Source organism: Lissotriton helveticus, chromosome 5_1, assembly GCF_964261635.1.
Source record: "Lissotriton helveticus chromosome 5_1, aLisHel1.1, whole genome shotgun sequence".
Classification (NCBI taxonomy): domain Eukaryota; kingdom Metazoa; phylum Chordata; class Amphibia; order Caudata; family Salamandridae; genus Lissotriton; species Lissotriton helveticus.
This window is the reverse complement of record NC_136065.1, coordinates 662,481,462-662,506,916: the sequence shown is the minus strand read 5'-3', so window position 1 is coordinate 662,506,916 and position 25,455 is coordinate 662,481,462. Positions and strand designations below refer to the sequence as shown.

At 48.6% G+C, this 25,455-nt stretch overlaps 1 protein-coding gene across 2 annotated transcripts in view; it reads right to left on the bottom strand.

Annotated features, from left to right (window-relative positions):
- SEC31B (SEC31 homolog B, COPII component) overlaps positions 1 to 24,061 on the bottom strand; it is a 1,031,933-nt gene extending 1,007,872 nt beyond the window's left edge. Inside the window, exon 1 of one of the 2 annotated variants that reach the window (XM_078643061.1) lies at positions 23,936 to 24,061. The gene's annotated coding sequence lies outside the window, so the exon portion shown is untranslated. The remainder of the gene's footprint in view (positions 1 to 23,935) is intronic. The other variant, XM_078643062.1, reaches the window with a different exon arrangement.
- Positions 24,062 to 25,455: the final 1,394 nt, after the last annotated feature.

The window sequence follows — 25,455 nt, the reverse complement described above, 5'->3', positions numbered from 1 at the left end:
GCCCTTCTTTGAAAGTGGTTGTATCAAATATTTGGGTTTGTCTGCTTGCACTGTTTTCTTTAATTATGTGTATGTAAAAAATTTTTGTAAATATTTTTGTATGATTGCAGTAATTAATATTGTATTTTACTGTGTTTTGTATATGACATCTGAACATTTATAATTGTAAATGTCAGAACAAGAGACTCTCACTTATAGCGATGAATACATTGCCAAAATAGCGAGCGGACCATCCCTACTGGGACCTCAGAATACCACTAGTACACACAACATACAACAGACCACAATTCGCAACAATCTAGAAAGACTGCGGAAGAAACTAATTAGAACAGAGTTACACGCAAAATTTCTTACGGATTGCTTGAATAATAATATCATTCCTGTGGGTTTGCAGGTACGGAATATTCCGGCTATATTTACGGAAGACGAAGATTTCAAATTGGGTTTTAGTTTTTTATCTAACAAGTGCTCGCGCAGTTGGATGGTGCTGGGAATTGAAACTGCGCTAAAGCACATTGATAAACTCAAACAAGAAATAACAGATTTGGAAAAACAAGTTAGGGAAGACCAAACTGTTACTGATGCTGAGGAGTTCCTAAAGAAATTAGAGTTGCAAATAGCTGATTTCTTAAAAAATAACATTCTAAAAAAAACAGAGAAATTACAAAAAGATTTAAAATACTATTCAAAGGAACGTACCTATCCCTACCTCAAGAAAGAGTTCTTTCAACAAGGTCAGACACATTGGGCTCCTAAACAATTAACATTTTCGGATACAGCTTCGTCGAATTCAGACGACAGCACTAACCGAGCAGGGGGTTCTAACCAAGGCTACAATAGAGGACAAGGTCGAGGCCGTTTTTTAGGGAGGGGCCAGACACCACCACGGGGACGAGCATGGGGAGGACGCAGGGGTCAATACAGGAATCAATATACCCCGGGGTTCCGACAAACCAGGAACAATTATTACGAGTGGTGAGAGAGATGGATACAACTGTGGCAGATGAGGTTGAGAATCCTATGCTGGAGGTGGTGCCTATTTTTAATCTCTCTAGTCATGAACTTACGAGACAAGAATTAGAACTCTTGAGCCATGGTTTATCATATGTGCCCACCAATAGGAATGACCATTTTACAACACAGATGGAAATACACAGGTTTTTCCGTACGTTACGCTTGAAACATTTCTTCAGCAAGTCTTTGACTATTAATGAGTCCAATAATGTGACGGGTCTACGGTGTCCTTCAACGTTTTACCCCTTGAACAACCTAATGCCTAAAGAGCTACTAACGTTTGAAAATACAGTTCTAGTTGAGCTGGATCAACTTTTCAATAATAAGAGGAGGTTTGTAAAGTATAACTTCAGTAGGGAACAACATGAGATACTACAGGCATTGTCTAAACGTGATGACATCTATATTAAACCCGCTGATAAAGGGGGCAGCATAATAGTACAGGACAAGGCAGATTATGAGAGGGAGGCTTTACGCCAACTAAATAATGACCTACACTACACCAAACTAAGAGGAGATCCCACAGAAATGATAAGGAAGGAAATACTTGCTACAAGTAAAGAGGGCCTGGAGGGAATGTGGCTAAGCCAGAAAGAATTTGAATATCTAAACAAGAATGAGTTCACTATTCCGGCATTCTACATACTCCCCAAAATTCATAAGAACTCTACACACCCCCCAGGAAGACCCATTGTGGCAGGGTGTGGGTCGATTTTGCAACCTTTGGCGGAGTATGTGGACCATTTTATAAAACCCTTTGTGCCACTGACTAAATCTTACACTAAAGATAGTATCAGTGTAATAAATGCCCTGGAAGGGATGCCATTTGATCCGGACAAGAATATCCTAGTTACCATGGATATTGAGAGTTTATACTCTAATATCCCTCAGAATGAGGCTTTAAAAGTTCTTGAGAAAGTGTTAGAAACCCAGACACGTCCCACACAGGTCCCAGTGGAATTTGTCATTAAATGTGCCAAATTAGCCCTTGAGCGTAATTACTTTTTATTTAAGGAAGATTTCTTTGGCCAACGTAAAGGTGTGGCAATGGGGGCAATTTTTGCCCCGGACATAGCGAATCTATACGTGGCAGATTTTGAGGATAAAATTATCCACAATAATAATCCCTTCGAGACTCATATCAAGCGATACCTAAGGTATATTGACGATGTGTGTTTGATTTGGGAAGGCTCTGAGGATCACCTATTATCATTTCATGCTTGGCTCAATGAACAAAACAACAACTTACAATTTACGATTGAGTATAGCAATGAGCGGATAAATTTCCTAGACTTACAACTAATCAATGACAACGGTAGTCTAGTGGTCAATCTGTACACGAAGCCTACATCTCTCAACACTCTGTTGAAATACTCTAGTCATCACCCCAGGAATTTAAGGGACAATCTCCCCTTTGGCCAATTTTTAAGAATTAAACGTAATTGTACACGAAAAGAGGATTATTTCAGAGAAGCTAAAATCCTCCAATTGAAATTAGGCGCCAGAGAGTATCCATACAGAATGGTGAAACGGGCCCTTAAGCGGGCTTGGTATTATGACCGTGGAGCACTATTGACTGAGAACACAGCCAAAGAGAAGGCTGAAAACACAATAGCGTGTGTCACTACCTTTGGGACAGAGTCTGGCCAAATCAAAAGAATTATATCCAAGAACTGGCATCTAATACAGAAATTGGAACCACAATTGAGTTTTCCCCGTTTCGCTTTTAAGAGAGGCAGGAATTTACGGGATCATTTGGTCAAAACATACAGGGAACCATGCGTGAACACTATCCAGAACCAATGGGGTTTGGCCCCCATTGTGGGACATTACCCTTGTGGACAATGTGCTGTATGTGATACCACTGCCAGGACAAAATCCTGTACTCTGAATGGCAAACAAGTAATGCTGCAACATCATTCAAATTGTATGACAAAGAACGTCATTTACTGTATCGAATGCCCGTGTGGCCTGATGTATATTGGAAAGACCACACAGGAGATTAGGAAGAGAATATCACAACACCAATCACGAATTAGGTGTAAGGTACTGACGGCACCATTAGTAGAGCATTACATTCAGAAGTCACATGGTCCAAAAGACATGAAGTGGTTTGTGCTGGAAGTGGTAAAGGGTTCAAAAAGAAGGACCAATGTGGATCGTCTGCTGACATTAAAAGAGAACAAATGGATATGGATGAGTAGAACAGTGGAACACGGGCTGAATCAATTTGTGGAATGGCACAATCTTGCAACCCTTTGAGTCTCAGTTGTGTTGCGGACGCATGTGATGTAACTTAGATCAGTGATTTGTACATAGTGGTTAACAGTGGTCCCTCTAGGTGAGGAACGCTTGCCTATTAGCATGTAAATAGCAGGTTTATGGAATTAAGCTGAGAGCATTTTTGTATGTTTTTAGTAATTGTTGTTTTAGTTCTGGTGTGGTGATGGAACACTTGATACATAGAAAATGGTATGAATCAGTAGGAAACATTGCCCTCTCTAAAATGGCCACTGCAGTTTCTAGCGTTTTGTGAGCGTATGCGCATGCGCGCACTTCACGGAAAGATTGTTATTCGAGCCGGCGCGTTTGTGAGCAGACGCGAAGTGAAAGTGACGAGGATGGGTTCCGTCTTTTGCGGTGCATACGAGTGAGTACAAGCGCTGTCTTCTAGCTACCTTTAAGTTAACAGGAGAAGCCCAGAGTAAACGAGATAGGAGTGTGACGGTAGCCCTCCTTGCTTGTGTCTTTTAGGTAAGACTTTTTGCACACGGAGTCGAATTGTGGACTCGCGTTTTTCAAGTACGCTCTGAAGATTGAATTCAAGGTAAACAGGGAGCCGAGGTGGATGCCATATAAGTAGAATAAATGTGGCCTGTGGTTCTATTGATTGGTTGTTTTATGTTTTCATTACACCGTTTTTAGGGCGATAGTTGGACTAAATTTACAATAGTGGTAAAACCACAGTGGAATCTGAATACTTCAGAGAGAATATTTTTGAGAGGATATACTTGTTCAGTGAGTATTAAGCCAGATAGTGGTTTTTATATATTCGGTCACACCGGGTGAGGTGATGGTTTAATGTCAGCAGACGATTAAATATATTGGACATTGGAATGTGGATACTATGAGACTGACTGTATATATTGTATATATTTTTTGTAGATGGTTTGTGCAACAGTAGTCCTGATGATGGTCTTGGTGTGATTTATACAGTAGAGACCGAAACGTCGACGCCCAGGCACCGTTTTGGGTTAGGAATCACCAACAACAGGATTTATATAAAAAAAGAGATTGATGGACTGAGCTGACTGTATTTTCAGTAGCATTCTATGTGTATATATGGTTTGTACATATTATACCAACGGTGTAACACACTACTAGGAATTTACTGAATGTAGTAGTGTTTTCGTGTTGCCTCACTTATAAAGAATCTAAATAAATATATTGATTACAGATACGATATAAAAGTTCTGATTTGAAAATACCACGTTTTCTGATGTTCTTTGGAGCTAATGTACATATATATGACAAGAAAAAAAGATTCAATGAGATAAAATAATACCTCAAGGTGCAATTTTTCTATGAATGTTAATTACCCAGTTCCTTGGGGAGTATTGGGTTGCCCTCTTCTAGCAAGCCCACTAGCAGCATTTGATCTACAGGCCATGGGCACACATGGTGCACTGTACTAGGTTCTGACAAGTAAATCGAATAAGCCAATCATGGAGTCACTAATCCATTACAACAATTTACAATAGGGAGCACTTGCACTGTGGCACTGAATAGCAGTGGCACAGTGCCCAAAGCATGTAATCAGCAAAAACATATAAAAAACAGAGGTGACAACAGCGAAAAATGAAGGGAGACTCACGCCAACAGTACTAGCTCTATCATGAAGCATATGCTCTCTTTTATTGTCAACAGTCTCAGACGTACCACCCACCCACAGAGGTGCATTGTCTCACGAGAGTAGCAGAAAAAACGCAAGATGTCTGCCACAGCTATAAAAAACAACTCATGTTGTCAACAGCTCATCTGTTCAGTGGTGACATCATCCTAAAAACAATCTATCAAAGCCAAAAGAAGTGGGGGGAAATTAAGCACCTTGCAGTAGAAGCACTCCTTACGGCCACGAGCCCCGCGATTCATGTCGAAGTAGACGAGGCCACTGCCCGATATACAGAGTGGGTGGACACAGCTTCTCATAAGCTAGCCCCTAGCCCCACGGGCCCCTAAACGCTCTCAGCCTTCACCCCTTGGTTTACTGACGAACTAAGGAATCAAAAGCTTGCCTGTAAGCGCCTAGAACGGTGCAGGAGGAGAGACTACAACCTCGTAGATAAAGAGTCATGTAAGCAAAGCCTCATCCAATTCAAAAAGCTACTGTTCAACACCAAAAAGATCTAAATTACAGATCAAATTCTACAGGCGGAATCATCCTCCAAAGAACTTTTTAGGACAGTAGCCAAACTGGCTACCCCTTGCACCCCACCTACTCAGAGTAGCCCTGAACCTTGTGAGGAAATCGCCAACTTTTTTCTACAAAAGGTGGAAGCTATCTTTTTTGCTTTACGCCTCCCCCAGACTAGAGCTTCAGGCGAATCAGCTTCACTGGCAACCATTACAACCGATTCACAACCAACTTTTGACCTCTTTCAACCAATAGAGAAGCTTGACACAACGAGCCTCCTTGCTTCCACTACATCTGGATATCCCTATGATCCCTGCCCAGTTTTCAGTGATTAAACTTGCTCCCGATATCATAGGTACAGCATTGACCCCCATATTTAACACTATGTTTCAATCTGGTCTGTTTCCTAAAAGTTGAAAAACAGTGACCCGGGTGACCCGACCTGACCTCGTCAGCGCCGGTTCGCTCCACCCGCCGCGTGGCCCACCCTGAGTGTGCCCGGTCTCCCCTGCCGCCGCTACTGCCAGTAATTTGTATTTTGCTTCTTTGTTGTGCCAGTATCTCTTTTGCGCGTCCACTGTTGTGCTCCTAATTTGTTTTCATTGCTTCCACTGTTGTGCCCCTGATGTGTTTGTCGTTGCTTCCACTGTTGTGCCCGATTTGTTTTCATTGCTTCCACTGTTGTGCCCCTGATTCTATTTTTGTGCTTCTACCGTCGTTCTCTCCCGCTGTTCCACCCCGCTCCCTGCCGCTGCTCCCCCACGGCCCCACCCCCGTTTCGTTCTGTTCACCGCACCGCTCCCCTCCCCACTCGCCACCCCGCTCCCGCCTCCCAGCTGCTCCTCCCTCCCACTGGACACTTAAGGAGGTGTCCGTGAGGCGGGGAGCTGTGACCCGACCTGACCTCGTCAGCGCCGGTTCGCTCCACCCGCCGCGTGGCCCACCCCGAGTGTGCCCGGTCTCCCCTGCCGCCGCCACTGCCAGTAATTGTATTTTGCTTCTTTGTTGTGCCAGTATCTCTTTTGCGCGTCCACTGTTGTGCCCCTGATTTGTTTTCATTGCTTCCACTGTTGTGCCCCTGATGTGTTTGTCGTTGCTTCCACTGTTGTGCCCCTGATTTGTTTGTCGTTGCTTCCACTGTTGTGCCCCTGATTCTATTTTTGTGGTTCTACCGCCGTTCTCTCCCGCTGTTCCACCCCGCTCCCCGCCGCTGCTCCCCGCGGCCCCACCCCCGTTTCGTTCTGTTCACCGCACCGCTCCCCTCCCCACTCGCCACCCAACTCCCGCCTCCCAGCTGCTCCTCCCTCCCACTGGATACTTAAGGAGGTGTCCGCGAGGCGGGGAGCTGTGACCCGACCTGACCTCGTCAGCGCCGGTTCGCTCCAACCGCCGCATGGCCCACCCTGAGTGTGCCTGGTCTCCCCTGCCGCCGCCACTGCCAGTAATTGCATTTTGCTTCTTTGTTGTGCCAGTATCTCTTTTGCGCGTCCACTGTTGTGCCCCTGATTTGTTTTCATTGCTTCCACTGTTGTGCCCCTGATGTGTTTGTCGTTGCTTCCACTGTTGTGCCCCTGATTGGTTTTCATTGCTTCCACTGTTGTGCCCCTGATTTGTTTGTCGTTGCTTCCACTGTTGTGCCCCTGATTCTATTTTTGTGCTTCTACCTCCGTTCTCTCCCGCTGTTCCACCCCGCTCCCCGCCGCTGCTCCCCCGCGGCCCCAGCCCTGTTTCCTTCTGTTCACCACACCGCTCCCCCCCCACTCGCCACCCCGCTCCCGCCTCCCAGCTGCCCCTCCCTCGCACCGCCCCCCCACTCTCCATTTATGGCAGAGTCCGCGCGTACGCGCAGCGGGTGCGCCGAATGTGCGCCAAAGGCAAGCCCGTCTACGCCCGTCCGCGCCTGGACCGCGCCCAGCGCCAGACCCGCTGGCCCCGCAGATGCCAGCCCACCCGCCAGACTTACGCCGCCGCCACCCTCAACGCACTCAACACCGGACGGATCCCCAGCTGCTACCAAGCCACCCCAAGACGCACCCACGGACCCTTCAACTGCCAATCATGCAAGTTTTCCTGCATCCGGACCTGTACCACACCCGCCAAGCCAAGCACCAGCAGCAACCACCTGAAGTGCATCCTGCTCAACACCCGCTCCGTCCACAGACACGCCGTAGAACTCTGGAACCTGCTCGACACCACATCTCCAGACGTCGCCTTCCTCACGCCCGACATGGCCATCGCCATCGCCATCCCGGACGGATACAAGATCACCCGGAGGGACCGCGTCAACCAGATAGGAGGAGGCATCACCATCGTCCACAAGAACACCATCCGCATCACAACCAACTCCAACGACACCCTCACAACCGCCAAACATCTTCACTTCCAGATACACACCGACCCCAAGACCACTCTCAGAGGCACCCTCATCTACAGACCCCCAGGACCCCGCACACAATTCAGCGAAGACATCGCAGACTTCATCAGCCCGCACGCCCTCTCCTCCGCCGACTACATCCTCCTAGGGGACCTCAACTTCCACCTTGAGAACAACAACAACACCGCCACCCTGCTGGACAACCTCGGACTCAAGCAACTGGTGAACACCCCCACCCACTACGCCGGACACACGCTTGACCCAGTCTTCTCCTCCAGCAAGTACATCTCCTTCAGCCACTCCACCGGACTCCACTGGACAGACCACAGCTGCGTACACTTCAGCTTCAGAAAGACCACAACTCACCACCACCCGCAACAGGTTCCCCACAGGAGCTGGAACAAGATCACCACCGACCAGCTCACCACATCACTGAGCCAGAACCCCCCCGCCAGCTCAACGGACCCCAACCAAGCAGCCAACAACCTCACACAGTGGATCACCAACTGCGCTGACGACCTCGCACCTATGAAAAACCATCCCAGCAGGCCCGGTAGCAAGAAAGCCTCCTGGTTCAACGACAACATCAAGAACTGCAAGAAGAACTGTCGCACCCTCGAGAAAGCCTGGCGAAAAAATCCGACTACAGACAACATGACCGCCCTCAAGCACGCCACCCGCAAACACCACCAGCTGATCCACACCACCAAGAAGACAGCATTCAAGGAACGTCTCGACAACAACGCACACAACAGCAAGGAACTCTTCACCATCGTCAAAGAGCTCTCCAACCCTAGCGCCGGAAACAACGACATCACGCCCTCACAAGACCTCTGTGACTCACTCGCCTCGTTCTTCCACAGCAAGATCGCCGACATACACAACAGCTTCGACGCACAGACCACGCACCCAACCACCGAACCGACGCCCTCCACCACCACCCTCCGCGCCTGGACCCCGGTCAGCACCGACGACACCATCCACACGATGAACACCATCCACTCCGGATCACCAACCGACCCATGCCCCCATCACATCTTCAACAAGGCCGACTCCGTCATCGCACCCCAACTCCAGGACATCATCAACCGCTCCTTCAGCACCGCCACCTGCCGGAGAGCTGGAAGCATGCCGAACTCAGCACCCTCCTGAAGAAACCATCAGCAGACCCCACGGACCTCAAGAACTACCGCCCCATCTCGCACCTCCCTTTTCCTGCCAAAGTCATCAAGAAGACCGTCAACAGACAGCTCGCCGCCTTCCTCGAGACGAATGGATCCCTCGACCACTCGCAGTCCGGCTTCCGAGCCAACCACAGCACCGAGACCACCCTCATCGCAGCCACTGACGACATCCGAGCCCTGCTCGACAACGGGGAAACAGCGGCCCTCATCCTCCTGACCTCTCCGCAGCATTCGATACTGTCTGCCACCGCACCCTAGTACAGCGCCTCAGCAACATCGGAATCCAAGAGAAGGCACTAGAGTGGATCATCTCATTCCTCACCGGAAGAACCCAGAGAGTCCGCCTCCCCCGTTCAGATCCAAGGCCACCGAAGTCATCTGCGGCGTACCACAAGGATCATCACTCAGCCCCACCCTCTTCAACGTCTACATGAGCCCCCTCGCAGCCGTCGCACGCCAACACAACCTCAACATCATCTCCTACGCCGACGACACCCAGCTCATCCTCTCCCTCACCAACGACCCAGCCACCGCCAGAACCAACCTACACGAAGGGATGAAAGACGTAGCCGAGTGGATGATGAACAGCCGCCTGAAACTGAACTCAGACCAGACGGAAGTCCTCATCCTGGGATCATCACCCTCGGCCTGGGACGACTCCTGGTGGCCCCCTGCCCTGGGCAGCGCACCCAAACCAACGGACCACGCACGCAACCTTGGCTTCATCCTGGACTCCTCCCTCTCGATGACCAGACAAGTCAACGCCGTCTCATCATGTTTCAACATCCTACGCATGCTCCGAAAGATCTTCCGATGGATCCCCACCGAAACCAGAAAGTCGGTCACACAGGCACTCGTCACCAACCGACTGGACTACGGGAACACCCTCTACACCGGAACCACAGCCAAACTTCAGGAGAGACTCCAACGCATCCAGAACGCCTCCGCACGACTCATCCTAGACATCCCCCGACACAGCCACATCTCCGGACACCTGAGAGACCTGCACTGGCTCCCCGTCAACAAGAGAATCACGTTCCGACTCCTCACCCACGCACACAAGGCCCTCCACAACCTGGGCCCCAGGTACCTCAACAACCGCCTGACCTTCTACACTCCCACCCGACAGCTGCGATCGACCAGCCACGCCCTCGCCGCCATTCCACGCATTCGAAGAGCCACAATGGGAGGAAGATCCTTCTCCTACCTGGCGGCCAAGACTTGGAACTCCCTACCCATCCACCTCCGTCGGACCCAAGACCACCTCTCCTTCAGGAAGCAACTCAAGACCTGGCTGTTCGAGCAGTAGCGGACCCCCCTCCCCTTAGCGCCTTGAGACCCTCCGGGTGAGTAGCGCGCTATACATATTTCTTGATTGATTGATTGATTGATTGAGTGTCCATTCTCCCGCTGCTAAAAATATCCAATCTTGACCCTAAGGTCCCAAACAACTACCAACCAATTTCCAGTCTACTCCTACCAGCAAAACTGGTAGAAAGAGCCATGAACACCCAACTCAGTGTATTCCTCCAAGCTAACAACATACTAGACCCCAATAAATACTAATTCAGGGCAGGACACAGTACCAAGTCTGCCTTGGTAAAAGCTACAGAAGAAATAAGAGATGCTTTAGACAAGGGACGCAAGGCTGCGCTAATTATGTTAGATCTCTCAGCGGCTTTCGACACGGTCCACCATGATATTCTGATGGACCGTTTGTCAACATATAGGTACAGAGGAAACGCTTGGCATCTTCTGAAGTCCTTCCTAACAGAGAATTCAAACAGTGGACCTTGATAAAGCTCTAAACTGTTCTTCCTACCATGTGGAGGGCCACAGGGAACATCTCTTAGTCCTACTCTCTTTAATATTTATGTGGCACCACTGGCAGAGGTGATGAGATCCTTTGGATTTCAGTTGACATCATACCCGGACAGGAAGCAGAGAAAGGAAAAAAGGTTCCATGACTGTATGAAAGCGGGGGGGCGTGGCCAAGAGGCAGATGGGAACGGACGCGTGAGCAAGGAGCTCCGCGCCTACCCCGACCCTGCAGAGGGTCTGTGAAAGAAGCCCTCCCAATGACCTGTGGTGAGTGGTAAAGGTGCCTGGAAGCTCTGGCACAGAGAATTTGGCAGCCGCTGGACGCAGCGGCGGGGAGATCGGAAGTGGCTGCCCAAGCCGCGGGCTGGACCTAAGATGGCGGTGTGGGGGACTTTGAGCTCCGGCAGGTTGTGGGAGCTGTGCGTCCCGCGAGGCTTGCGGGGAGCCTAAAGCCATGGGGCTAATCTGGCATCGCTGGCATTCGTGCCTGGTGGCAGGAGTGCGGAGACGGCGAGGCACTGAGGACCCGGGACTCCGACTGCTCTGGCGGCCGTCTATACCTAAAATGGCGGCCGCTCTGGCTGGATCAGAGTCTGTGGCGGTGAGATTCTGAAGTGGACAGCAGGGTTGGGGGACTCGCATACCGCTGCGGCACCCGGGCGGCTGGCATGAGGCCTGCGTAGGAGGAGCGGTTCAAGGAGCGAGAGGAGCTCGGCGGCGGGCGGCCCCCTTTCTTTTTTGCTTTGGGAGCAGCAGTGGAGGCGCCGAGAGAGCCCGTGAGACGCTGTGGACGCGGCCACGCACTGCCAGTGAATACAAGGGGGTGGGATCAGTGCGCGTCCAATTGCGGATCCCCCCAGGACTTTGCCTGCATGGCGGAGGGCCCTCCAGAGGGGAGGTTAGTAGCGGTCATTTGGAGGACTGCCTGGAACCAAACCCTGGAACCTGTGGCGGTGCTGGATGGTATTGGGCACTGTGGGAGTCCCCTGCTCGCGGAGCAGCTAGGGGAAGACAGAGCGCAAGAAGCAGCGGAACCGATGCTGGGAGCGCCTGGAGACACCCCTGTCGATTTGGAGGCCCGGGAAGGGGCATACCTGCGGAACCAATGGAGCGCCGAGGCCGCCTCGAGCGGGACCCGTGTTCGGCCTTTGAGCTAGGACGCAATAGTGGCGCTGGCCCTGTGGAATGTGCGGAAGGGCTAATGGACCGCCTGTGATGGAGCCTGCTCGCTGGACAGTGGGGCTTTAGAGGGCAGCTCAGCCACAGCGGGACTTTTGAAGAGTGCAGTGACTGGAATGCTGGGTGAAGTTGGCTGCTCCTACTGGAATGTGCCCGTGCCCTCCCCATTTTGGAGCCTTAATAGACAACAGCGTTGAGTAAGGCAAGAGGAAGGAGTGAAGGCACCTAGCAGGTCGGCGGGGCACTGTGGAAGGGAGCAGCGGACCCATAGCCAGGAGACGGTGAGAGGGGGGCCCTCAGTGAGAGACCTCGGCGGGGAGTGGGCCGCGCGGCGCTGCCGAAGGGGACACTGGCTGGAGCTGGCAGTGATAGGCACTACCTGGCGGCTCACACAGATGTGGAGTGGCGCTGCATCTGTAGCAAGTGGGTATGACGCAAGCCGGAAGAGCCCGACCACCGCTAATATATGAGGCGGAGCCTCGCTGGACCCTGCAACGAGGGGGACGCTGTGACTATGGACGGTAAGCCTTGAGTGAGCGGCTCTGGGCGGACATTCAGACCCGGCTGTAGACGCTGGAGAGGCGGGCGGAGGACGTGGAAGGACGGAACCGAAGAAACAATATTCATGTGGTGGGGCTGCCTGAAGGAGCAGAGGGAACCAACACGGTAGACTTCCTGGAGGAGTGGCTTTCTTTACATTGGAGAGGGCTCACAAAGTGCCGGCCAAGCCCTTGACCCCTGGGAGACCGCCGAGGCCGGTGGTGGCCAGTCTGCTCCATTATAAAGACAGGGATCTCCTACTGAACAGAGCATGGACGGCGGGCCCCTACACAGTGGACAATAGCAAGGTGACACTGTCCCGGACTACACGCTCGAAGTTCGGCACCAGAGGGTGTCGTTTGTGGCAGTTAAGAGAGAGTTACGGGATGAAGGTATTCAATACTCTCTGATGTACCCGGCGCGCTTGAAGACCATGGTGAATGGCAAGATGTCCTTTCATGACAGTCCGGAGGGGGCCTGGGACTGGCTGGAGTTGTACAAAGCGGGTATCGGAGAACCAGGAAGCGGAGTGAGAGCTGGGACGGAAGGACCTCATCCTCGCAGAATGAGGATCAATCGGAGACTTCAGCCAGCGGCCTTGAGACCGACAGAGACACAAACGAAGAAGGAGAGAGTAGAGGTGCTGCAGGCTCTTACGGCCATTTCACAGATGGAAGGGGTCACCCCCCCGGCAAGGTCGGAGTCGGACGGAGGGTCACTGGAGGAGGACGATGAGTATTCGGAGGCTGGGAGCCTCAAGTTGCCACAAGTGACTGCTGGGACGGCGGATGAGATCGTAGATGGGTGATGTAGACTCTGGCTGGACATGTGGGGGCCCCAGTTGGGAGGGGGAGGGCAGGGAGGGGGGCCAACAGGAGAAGGGGCTGGCACGAACTGGTTCGCTGAGGTCCGGAGCATGTTGGAGGCGGTAGAAAATGTGCTGTAAAAGATTAAAAGATGTGAGGTCCCGGAGGGGACCGGCATATTATACAGGGGGTTGAGCGCAGGCTGGAGGTCTATTGAACGTCCGGTTCTCTGAAGCTGAGGGCTCACCTCCCGTGCGTTTGGGTGGGAGTAGCTCCCTGAGAGTATCGGGGGGGAGTGTTTTGAGTGGTAGTTTGGATGGGTTCTAATGTTGTAGCGCCTGTTCTGGGGGGAGGGAACTGGGAGGGGGCTGGGTTAGGTTTGGGGGTAGTTAGGAATACCAGTGTGCTCTTTGATAGAGGGCGGATGCGGGGGCTGTCTGTTTGACTCATGGGGAAGTTGCATGATCTGAAATGTATAACTTGGAATGTACAGGGGCTTCACTCCATGCAGAAGCACCACAAGGTGCATGCCTACCTAGTAAGGCAGGGAGTGCAGGTGGCGCTCCTCCAAAAACGCATATCAGCCGTTCCGAATGGGTAGCATTGAGGAAGAGATGGAGAGGGCAGGTATTTTGCACGACTTACTCGGCATACTCTAGGGGCGCCTTGGTGTGGATTAGAGCGGGTATCCCGTTTCAACCAACGCAGCAACTGATTGACCCAGAGGGGAGGTTTGTAGCGGTGATGGGGAGGCTAAATGGAGTGGATGTGACCTTGTGTAGTGTGTATGCCCCGAATGTTGACCAGCCGTCCTTTTTTGAGAATTTATCGGGGAGCTTGGCGCCCTACTTGACCGGGGCGACTATACTGGGGGGGGGAGGGGGAGTTTAACTCCATAGCAGATGTGGATAAAGACAGGTCCCACCCTCCGTTCTCAGGTGCCCTAGTACATCGGAATGCCAAGGCGAGGAGAATGTGGCAAACTAATTGGGGACTAATCGACACTTGGCGGGCACAGCATCTTGGAGATGACTTATATCGACCTGGCGGCTCCGCCCAGAGGCTCTGGAAGATCCGGTCTTTAGTGAAGAGTTGGGAGTGGGCATTGCCCGATATTTTGAGGAGAACGATGGGACGGATACATCGGCGGCAATAGAATGGGATGCATTTAAGGTCGCAGTCAGGGGCGTTTGCATTAGCAAGGTGGCGGGGGTCAGGAAAACGTTACTAGCAGACCTGGAAACAGCAGAGGGCAGACTGAGGAGAGCGGAAAGGGACTGACCGGGGAGACCCGTGGCAGGCACTGAGGTGCTAGAAGCCAAGGAAGCAGTTGCGGTGCAGATGGAGAGGTTACGCTCATTCGATTACAAGTATTATAGGGCACGGATACACGCGGAAGGGACAAATCGGGCGCTCTGCTGGCGTGGCTGGCCAACCCACTACCAAGGAGTGAACTGATCTTAAGCTTGAGGGTGGCCACAGGGAAGTTGATGCACACGCAGATAGGGATTAATGGGCAGTTCCTAGAGTATTATGCAGGTTTATACTGCACTCAACTGGCCGTGGATGCAGAGGGCATAGAGGATTATCTGGAAGGGCTTGCGCTGGCGAGTTTGAGCAAGGAACAGGGAGATTCACTGGGCGGTGAGATCACGGTGGGTGAGATCAGATGCGCGATCAAGCACATGGCCCGCAACAAGACACCTGGGGTGGATGGCCTGCCTATTGAATTGTATTCCAAATACGTGGACTCTCCGGCTCCGCGACTGCAAATAGTCTATTAGGAGGCACTCGCGGTGGGGAGGGTGCCTGGGACCACTAGGGAGGCTATTATCATTCCCCTCCTGAAGCCGGGTAGGGAAGCAGCGGATGTGAAGGCCTACCGCCCACTTTCAATGTTGGCGACCGACTACAAAATTCTGGCGATATGCCTACTCTCGCACATGACGCAGTTAGTGCACCGGGATAAATCGGGGTTTATCCCTAAACGCAGCACGGCTATCAATGTCAGGCGCTTATTGCGAATCCTGGGTGACTGCCAGGAGTCGACAATGAAGGCCTTGATTTTATCGGTGGATATAGAGAAGGCATTTGATAGCCTAGAATGGCCATATCGTTTTCAGGTAATGTGCAAATTGGGATTGGGCGAAACATTTGTGAGGTGGACCCGCATCTTGTATGATTCAGCGACGGCCCGGGTGCAGACAGGGGGACGGTATCAGTGTCCTGTTCAGTGGGATGAGGGACACGACAAGGCTGCCCGCTATCTCCGCTTCTGTTTGCATTGGCAATTGAACCACTGGCGATGCAAGCCAGGTCGGGGAAGTATTATGCTGGGATAGAGGTCCATGGGGAAGTGCACTATATATCGCTTTACGCGGATGACCTATTATGTTTCTGACCGAGCCCGATGAGCTAGGCACAGGGGCGACGGAGCTGTTGCGGACATTTGGGGAGGTGTCAGGGTTATGTGTGAACTGGGATAAGACTTGCCTTTTCCCGGCGTGCAGGACAATGGTAGCTCCCGCAGGACTGAAAGGCAGAGATGGGAGCCTAGTTGCCTACAATACTTGGGAACTAACATCTACCATGAACAGGCGGATCGTTTGGAGGGCAATGTGAATAGAGCAGTGAGAAGGATCAAGGGGAGTATGGCGTTCTGGGGCACTCAGCCGCTCTCGGTTGCGGGTCGAGTGGCGCTGCTGAAGATGGTAGCACTGCCTAGACTTTTATATTACTTCAGGACGCTGCTGTTCGGGATCCTGGGCTCGGTGTTCAGGGCACTGGGGTCCGAGGTGGGGGGTTTCTGTGGGGAAATGGTAGGCGGCGGGTGGCTCTGACCACGTAGATGAGGCCTAGGGGCGCAGGAAGATGGGCGGTCCCGGACTTTCAAGGGTATTATTTGGCGGCTCAGCTGCAGTGGCTTATGCAGGCAGTGGCTAGGGAATTTAGGGGGCCGGATGGACCAGAGGACAGATGGCTGCCGAGGCATATTCTCTCATTTGTGGTACTTGGACAACGATTACGACTCGATTCCTTGACGAGTGAAGAGAAAACGCTTAGAGCAAGCTGGAACGGATACAAATGTAGGAGTGGTGTTCCACGCCCATATGCGAGATTCCCCTGGGCATGTGCACGGCCTTCCCGCACGGGGGGACTGTTCTGCGTTGGCGGAGTAGGAGGATTTAGGACTGCAGATGATTGGGGACTTATATGAGGAGGGGGCCCTCCTGCCTTTCCAGGCACTGCAGGGCAGATATGGCCTGCCTAGAGGTGGCAATTTGTTGCATGCAGCTCTGCTGGCTGCGATTCAGAAATACTGAGGAACGGGGCTATTGGAGCCTCAGACGTCCTTGACATGTCAATATGTTGTAACGGCAGCGGGGACAGTGAAAGCAGTGCCATGTCTTTACAGGCGAATGGTGGAGGAGGGACTGCAGCCACTGACACAGCTGCGCGAAAAATGGGAAGCGGACTTGGGAAAGGATATTCCTGAGATGGCATGGACCAAAATAGTGGAAAGGGCATGGAAAAGTACTCGGAATGCCAGGTTTCAGCTCATTCATTTCTACGTTGTACATTGGGCCTACTTAACCCCCGAGCGGATAGCTAAATATTTTCACGTAGACACGGCATGCTGTCTCAGGTGCAACACGAGAACGGGGGATTTCCAACATATGATGTGGAGTTACCCGCAGCTCGGAACGTATTAGAAGGAGGTGATGGAGGTCCTGTGCGGGGTAACGGACAGACAGGTAGAACAAGACATGGGGGCGTGTATATTGCACTGGTTTCCACACACAAAGCGCACTAAGATCACAAGCAAGTTTATGGACTTAGGGTTGTTGCTGGCTAAGCGAGAATTGACAAGGCAGTGGAAATCCAGGCAGGGCCCTAGTGTGGAGCGATGGAGGGTGGAGTTTGCGAAATGGGCATCCAGCGAGAGCATGGTTAGAATCCAACAGGCCAGGAGAGTGAATAATGACAAAGTGATGGAAACCGCACAAATATAAGCATTGGAGGCGCTGTTGACGCATCCGGAGGCGGATTCGGACGCAGGCTCACTGCAGGGTTCTCAGGACGCTGTTAGGCCACAAAACACATAGATAGGTTTGAATAGTCCATGGGAGAGTGAGAGCGGGGGGAAGAACTAACGGAACTGGGAGTATGGATGAAATGAGATCAGAGACTGACCGTATGAAGGTAATCAATTCATGGATGATGACCAACTGTTTGAAGTTAAATTACAGTAAAACAGAGGTCCTCATCTTTGGCAATAACGCCAACTTTTGGACCCCAGACTGGTGGCAGGACGAACTAGGGTATTTTCCAGAGCCAACCAGGAAAGCAAAAAATCTGGGTGTCATAAGTGACAATAAACTCACTTTGGGGGATCAGGTAAACGTGGTAACCTCCGCTAGTTTCCATCTCCTTAGAATGATAAGGAAAAGAAAATAATTATTACCAGAGAAATGTCAAAGGATAGTGATATGAGCTCCGATAATGTCACGTGTAGACTACTGCAATAGCCTCAACCGCAATATCCAAAAGCAATACCTAAACAAGCTCCAATTAGTGCAGAACGCTGCAGCTAGACTGCTGAATGGGACACATAAGTTTGTTTCAGTAAACAAAGAAATAACAACGCTGCACTGACTCCCAGTGAAACAATTAGTACATTTTAAATCCCTATGCATGGTCTTCAAGGCATTTCACGGAATTGGCCCAGATTACCTGAAGCTGCGGTTCAAATGATAAATCCCCAGCAGAGTCTTTTGCTCCACTGAAGCAAAAGGGTGGTTGTACCCGCAACAAAAAAAGCTAGCTGGGGTGGTAGAAGTTTTGTCACATGCGCCACGCAGGCATGAAACGAGCTTCCGTTCTCTCTCAGGAATGCTACGGATCTGTTGTCATTCATGAAAGGGCTTAAAACCTGGCTGTTTTCCACATAGGTCCATGCACACCCCGTAATCAGATAGACAGCAGCCAGCAACAGGACACCCTTGGGTAACCGTGCGCTTTAGAAATGCAACTAACATAACATGCCCCACTTCCATTCGGCAGCTGAAACCTTCCCAAGTGCAACCGTCTGGTGACAGTCAGCTTGCATTTGTGTCCTTCCCATTCCTCTTTTCCCCCATGCATACCTTCCTGCTAATATTTTCAATACGGACACTCCTAGTTAGTGATTGCTGTGACGAGGAGTGAGTAGTTTAAGATACTGTGGTCCTTCTGCAGAGGACTGCCGGTGCACAACATGTGCTCACCAAAGCTAACAAAATTATAGCCAAAAGATATGTCAGCGAGACTTTGGCTATCCTTGGGAATTTCTGGATGTGGTTGTTGTGAAAACTTGCCAAGAGCCTATTAAAACTTTAGTTCTATTTAATTCCTATGCTGCAAGTGACTTACTGGTACAGTTTGTTTGAGGAGTACAGAACCGTCCCTGAAAAATATTGTAGCCATACAGTCCATAAACACGAACAATATACCTACTGAAAACAGGAGCTGATGCAAAAGATGTTTTCCACCAAAGGACAGGAAGTGAGGGTTATGCAGTACTATTCAAGTGGCAATCCTGGGGACATTCCGAAACTAGCATGGTGTGGGGGATAAAGAGGTACCACATATGCAGTTACAGAACAGAATGTTATGAGTTATAAGGATCTTCGCCAAAGGACAAAGGTAAATAATAAAGCACAGGAGAGACAGAAATGATCCGTATGGAATACGTCAGCTTAAACTGTTCCATATGGTTGACTTATGGCCCAGACCAAGTCAAGCCAAGCAACAACAGAGTCCTTCAGCCTCCACTTTAGCAGCCTGTTGTATAGAATCTTATGGATGACAATATCAAAGGGCAATGGTAGATCGAACAGTATCAGGGCACTGCTTTCACCTTTTGGAATAGAGTGGAACTTTGTTCTGATCTATTGAGTCAGACAAACCCGCCTTCCTTTTTTCTTTTAATCAGGTAGGAACCAGAGCTTAATACATTTTATTGGTTGACCAAAACCTGTTTTAACCTTCACATTTAAAACACAGCTACACTTTCTAGGTCCCTCACCCACACTACACCGATTGGCAAGGAACAAAAGATCTCCGCCAAAGAGCCCCTCATTGGGTGCCCGTTGGGGATTGCAGCCCCAACCCAACTAGGAGCAGGCCCAATGATGAAGCATGAAACCTAGCTGGCTGGGTGTGTGAGGGCCCTAGTTCCGAAGGAAGGAATTTCCCTCCCGGACCCACACTATTGGTTCAAGGTGTTGGGTAGAACTATCCTCTCTGTAGGCATTCCCCTGTGTATATCTCTCTCTCCATTTTACCCTTTAGGAACAGCATACTTTTCTTTGGACACTGCTTTCACCTGCCATGATATGAACATGGTGAATGTTTGCAGTAGTATGAAACTATACTGTGAGGAGGTTGAACCCATGGCTGGTGGTCATCCAGTCCAGTTGAAAATGAGCTTCTCATCACTTGTTCTCTGTTCTGAGAGATAAGGAAGGTAGGAAATTGGCCTGTTGTAATAGAGGGCAGTTGGGTTAGTCTCTACTTTGTTCTTTCTACCAGGACAGTGGCAAGTTCATTTTTCAGAAAGGTAGGAACATTCCCTGGGATTATGGAAACATCCATTGCATTAGGTACAGTAGGGGAAATAACCAGTTTTACTATTCGTTTAAACATTTGAGCTGGACAAGCATCAAGTGGTGACCCAGAAATTTATAATGGTTTATGAACTTGACCACCTCTATCATAGTTGACTTTTCATCAGACCTCTGTCATTCTAGAGAAGCCAGAATGAAAAGACTGTTTAAGCGGTCTTCAAATTAAAGCCTTTATTTATTTTACAAACTTGAGATTTGATAGTGCAGATGCTTTTGTAATCCACCGATTCCTACATTTCTTGGTAGTACTTTGGAGGTAATAATTCAGAATCAGCAATTGAGTTTTCGGATGAAACCCAATATTTATTTTCTGTTCTTAAGTCCACTGCACTAATCCTCAGCCAACTGTCAGCAGATCAAATAAAGATATGTAAACAACTGCTTTTATTTTGATTGCAAATTCAACACAGAGAGCCATACTTAGGATTTAGGATCTGTTCTTCATGAGGTATAATACATTCTTAAGAGCAACTTTTACTTGATAAGAGGAAGTTGAAGTCTAGTATTATAGATTATATCAGGCTAAGGCTTTTCACTTTGTGCAAATTCAAATCACTTTCCCTGTCTGAAAACGTATTCTTGTTGCATTCCAAAAATGGTGGGTTTATTTTAGTTCAGATGTACATTTTTAGACCAAAAGTCACACTTAAGCCGAAGAACCACTTTGAGGTTTCACTAAATATTTCTCTAGTCAGAATACATTTGGCATTTGTTTGTAAACTGCTTATCATCCGGGGGGAGTGAGGGTTAGAGAAAGTGTCAAGAGCAGAGGTGTCTGGTGGGCTGACGGAAGTTTAGGCAGTGGTTCAAGTTGGCAGATCTGCAATTGTGCACAGCCTTGTATGCATGAATCAGGAGCTTAAACTGGAATCTTTTCTGCACAGGAAGATAGTGGAGTTCCCTGGGGTAGAGGACGATGTGAATTAGTCTAGGGAGATCCAGGACAAGTCTGGCGGCACCATTCTGTATGGTCTGTAGTAGTCGAAGGTAATCTGAGATCCCTACATAAGGATCATTACCGTAGTCCGGTCGGCTGGAGATGACGGGCTGGGTGATGATGCTCCTTGAGCTTTGGGGTAGCCATTTGAATTTCTTACAAAGCATGCAGAGGATGAAGAAGCAGGAGGAGAGGGAGTTGACCTGTTTCATCATGGTTAGCTTGTTGTCCAGAATGATGCCTAGGTTCCTATCGTGGTCAGTGGGGTAGGAGTAGGTCAGAGTTCTGAAGGCCACCAGGATGCGTCCCATGGGGAGTTTTTGTTCCAAAAATCAATCCCGCTGTCTTATCCAAGCTGAGCTTCAGGCAGGTGTTCTTCTTCCAGTTGGCGACGTCTGTCATGCACTTGTGGAAGTTGGCCTTGGTGTTGTTGGTGTGGTACCATTTGTTGAGACCCCTGGAATTATTCATCTTATCTCTCCAAACTAGAGTGAGGTGAGAAATACCTAGCATATTCTAAACTTTCCAGTCTACCATTCTCTTCGATTGTTGTCATGTCTCTCTAGTCTGAGCAGTGGTCTTGCAACTTGTCTCTTAAGTTAGGTCTGGTGTACATTGCCATGTATAAATGATTACGCTGGTCTCTTAATTATGTCTAAAGACGTGAAAGGAAGGATAGGCGCTGCCATCAGCACATTAGGTGATATTAATATTGCTCTGTGTCATTGTGTACGGGGTTCCAAGCCTTACGGAACTTCTTGGAACTACTGTGGAATTGACGGGTTAGGTGTGTCACTGGTGAGAGTTGTAAGTGTAGGAACAGTATGTATATGAAGTATGCACCAGAAAAATTGCACCAAAGGTAAAAACTTGTTCACCTAGAACCGCGTCTTTTAATTGTACAAATGCCATGGAATAGACATTCTCTGCACTGAGCCCCATCCTCTGTGTTAACCTCCATGAAAAAAGGGCAGAGGGTTATGGAACCTTCCTATGGACATTCCCTTGTTTGGGCCTGGAAACTCCGTCTTCTCCCCTCATGCCTCGCCCTCCTGATGGCCACCAGTTGTCTGGTCCTCTGTTGCGCCTGGTACTCCATGTGCGGTTTAACACTATTGCCAACTACTTGAGTTGCATGATAAAACTGAATAGACTTCATAAACACATAAGTCAACTAATTCACATTAATGGAAGATTCTACATTTGAAATCGTCCACTCTAAAGTTGGTAGGTGCTTTTACGCACAACATCTATTTCTCACACACTCCGCGACATCCGTGATTATGTGCATAGAGATAAGTTTGACCTTCTTTTATCATGTTGCTTAAATAACACCTAAAATGTCCCATATAGGACTAACTACAAACAACACCCTTTCAAAACATAAACTCCAATTGCACTCATGAACATGTTACAGATCAAAGTGCTTCACAACTTTGCCACGGTTATTAAGTGCTACATACATGATGAGCCAGACAACTCCAAAATATGGTGACTAAATTGTAACTACCAACAACTGAGACATTCTACAAATAAAGACCTAGGGTTACAATCATGCACCAACAGTATTGCACAGAACTCCTTAATTGACAACTTAGAAAGAAGAGAAATTAAATTCAACGTTTGCAGATCATCATCTGATAATGCCTGATAACTAATCCTGCACTGGAACAAAAGAAAGCTTGCCTCACTGTGTGTTCAGTTGATATTCTCTACAAACACGTTCATGTGTGGGGCAGTTTAGTAAAAAAAAAATTTAAATAGGATTGCGTGGCAAATTCGGTACGTTTGCACACCATACCCAGAAAACGCTCAAAACTCCGCAAAGGATACAGAAAACTATATACAAATACTAAAATAACAATACATTGCCAGAACTAGTATGGGGTGATCCTGATGGAGTTTTCTAGAACTAGTAAAGGGTTATCCTAGGAGAATAACCTGAAAAACTCAAGTGTGGCCTAGGATAATACTTTAGAACAAAATGTCTGATTTTTTAAGTAGGTTAAGTCGGGGATAGTGGAATCATACGATTCTGTTTCCGCAGCGTTTATCACAAAGTTATGGATTTGCCACATACTCCATCATCTGCTGCACAACATGCATATTGTAACCAAAAAAATGTTTCTAGTTGAAACGGATCAAAAGTTTTCAAAACTGGGCAACATGTTCCCGCAAAGTCAAATTACCTTTGCAATAGTTGACTAATCACCTTTCATTTCTTTATTTTTGCATTTGGTTGTTATAGAGGAACTGGCGAGGTGACATATTTGCCCAGACAGAGTAACTATGAGTAAATATGACAAAAATAATGAAGAAATACTATCACAAATTGTGCCACATTATACCGCATAATTAGGTTTATTTGGTAGATTCACGATTACCTAAGGCACTATCTAACACAGTTTGGAGCTAGTGAGGGGTGTAAGGAAAGATTTTGAAGCAGTTTTTCGAAGGTACAGTTTAGCTATAGAGATAAAGGCATGATTGAATTGCAGTAAGAACGAGTTTGCACGAGAATAGTTTGTTGGCAGTGACTAGTAGCTTCAGAGAAATACATAGATGCATTTTGCAAGACAAGAGGGCGAGATGGCACAAAGAGCGAGTATTTTATTCAACCACTGGCAAGTTTCGAGAGTGAAACACCATCCTTAGCGAGCTGTGATAATACCGGAGGAAATAAGTAGTTGGATATACTGGGGAGGATCTCGCTGAATAATAAATAGGCAGTTCTGCTAAAGATGTTTAGAAATGAATTTTTCCTTCAAGCTGATCATTTTTTCCAAACTCCGCGATTTATAGCAGTAAACACATGTTGGTCCATAACTTGCACTGTGGCTTTATATAAGGTACACCGCTCTACGCCCTTCTTTCTCAACCCTCCCTACAACCGACAGTGCATGCTGAGGCTATCACTGGCAGTGCGACTGACACCACATACCCGCCCCCAGCCACTCCTCCCAGCGCTACCCTAAGAAGCTCAGCACAGTAAGCGAACCTGTTACCAGTTCCGGTCCCAGGCTGAGACTCTGATGCTCCTAAAGCCGAAGGCAAAGGGTAGATTCTGGAAGGCGGGAGTCTGTGGACGGAAGCCGGTAGGGGGGCTATATACAATCATAGAAAATGCTCTGGAAAGAGAAGACGGACTATCAGAGCGACGTGTAAATTAAATGGTCACGAACATAGGAAGAATAAGCAACCTAACGCTCTTTGATGGGTAAAGAGGTTCTTTTTTAGTAATGGGAGTGTGTTTTACGAGAATACGACTTCTAGCGCTTTTAAAACTTTAGGAAATAAATATCTGGTTCTTGCACAACTCAAAACCGTTCTGTGTATTATGTAAAATGTACTCAATCTTTTCAAACACTAATGACTCAAAGATGCTCACGACACGATTTTTTATTACAAGTGTTTATTTGAACTTCCAAGAGAATCGTTCGGGTTTTTTTTGTATGAACATTCCTCTTTCAAGTAGTAGTGTATTGGAAAACGTCTACATGGCTGCCCCATTTACATTTCAAAGGGCTTCGTTGTAAGATTGTAAGTGAATGAAGTGAATTGAGAGGTGGTTCGAGGCAGCTTCAGGTCTGAAGCTGACCCATGGGGTGACCCCATGCGTTGGAGTTTCGATCTGAAGAATAAAGAAAACATTTAAATATACACGCTTGAAATCATCATTACAACCCACACCCATTTGGTGGCACCAGCACACCCACACGTCCTTCAAATTCTTCCTGGGCAGACGTGGCTGCAAGGGTAGCTAGCACAGGCCGTCATCCATGATTGAAGTATTTTATTTACTTTTTTGTTTATTTATTTATTTTATGCGTTTTATATAGCGCTGACTTTACCCGAAGGTGTCCGAACGCTTCACAATAGGAACAGAACTGATACATGAGGAGAAAATTACAAGTGAACAAATTACAAAAGCAAACGTTAAGTTACATGAGGCAAAAGTGACAATTGTGAGCAAACAAAATACAAGAGGTAGCCAACGGTGCATTACAGGAGGAAAAAGTGACGTGTGCAGGTTACAAAAGCGTACAAAGTACAAGTAGAGGTATAGTACTGCAATAAATGTCAAACACAAGAACAAACGTTACGTAGGCAATGGTGGACTTGTGCAAGTATCTGAAGCAAACAAAATGTAAGAGGTAGCAAACAGTGTGTTACAAGAGAAAAGTGATGTGTGCAAGTTACAAAAGAGTACCAACCACAGGTAGAAGGATAATACTGCAATAAATGGCAGAACACACTGGGAAGGCACTTCCATAGTCATGGAGAAAATGATTCTCTATAATGGAAGGTCTTCCTTCAGATAATAGAGAGGGTGTGAATTAAAATTGGAAGTGTCTTTGAAAGAGGAGAACTTTTAGGTCAGTTTTGAAGGCCTGGGAGGAGGTGGTGGTCCGGAGCTGAGGCGGAAGTGAGTTCCAGATTCTCAATGCGTTGCCTGAAAATAATTGGGCCATCGATCTTTTCTTCTTGAAAGTGAGCAGTACATTTTCCGCATTACGT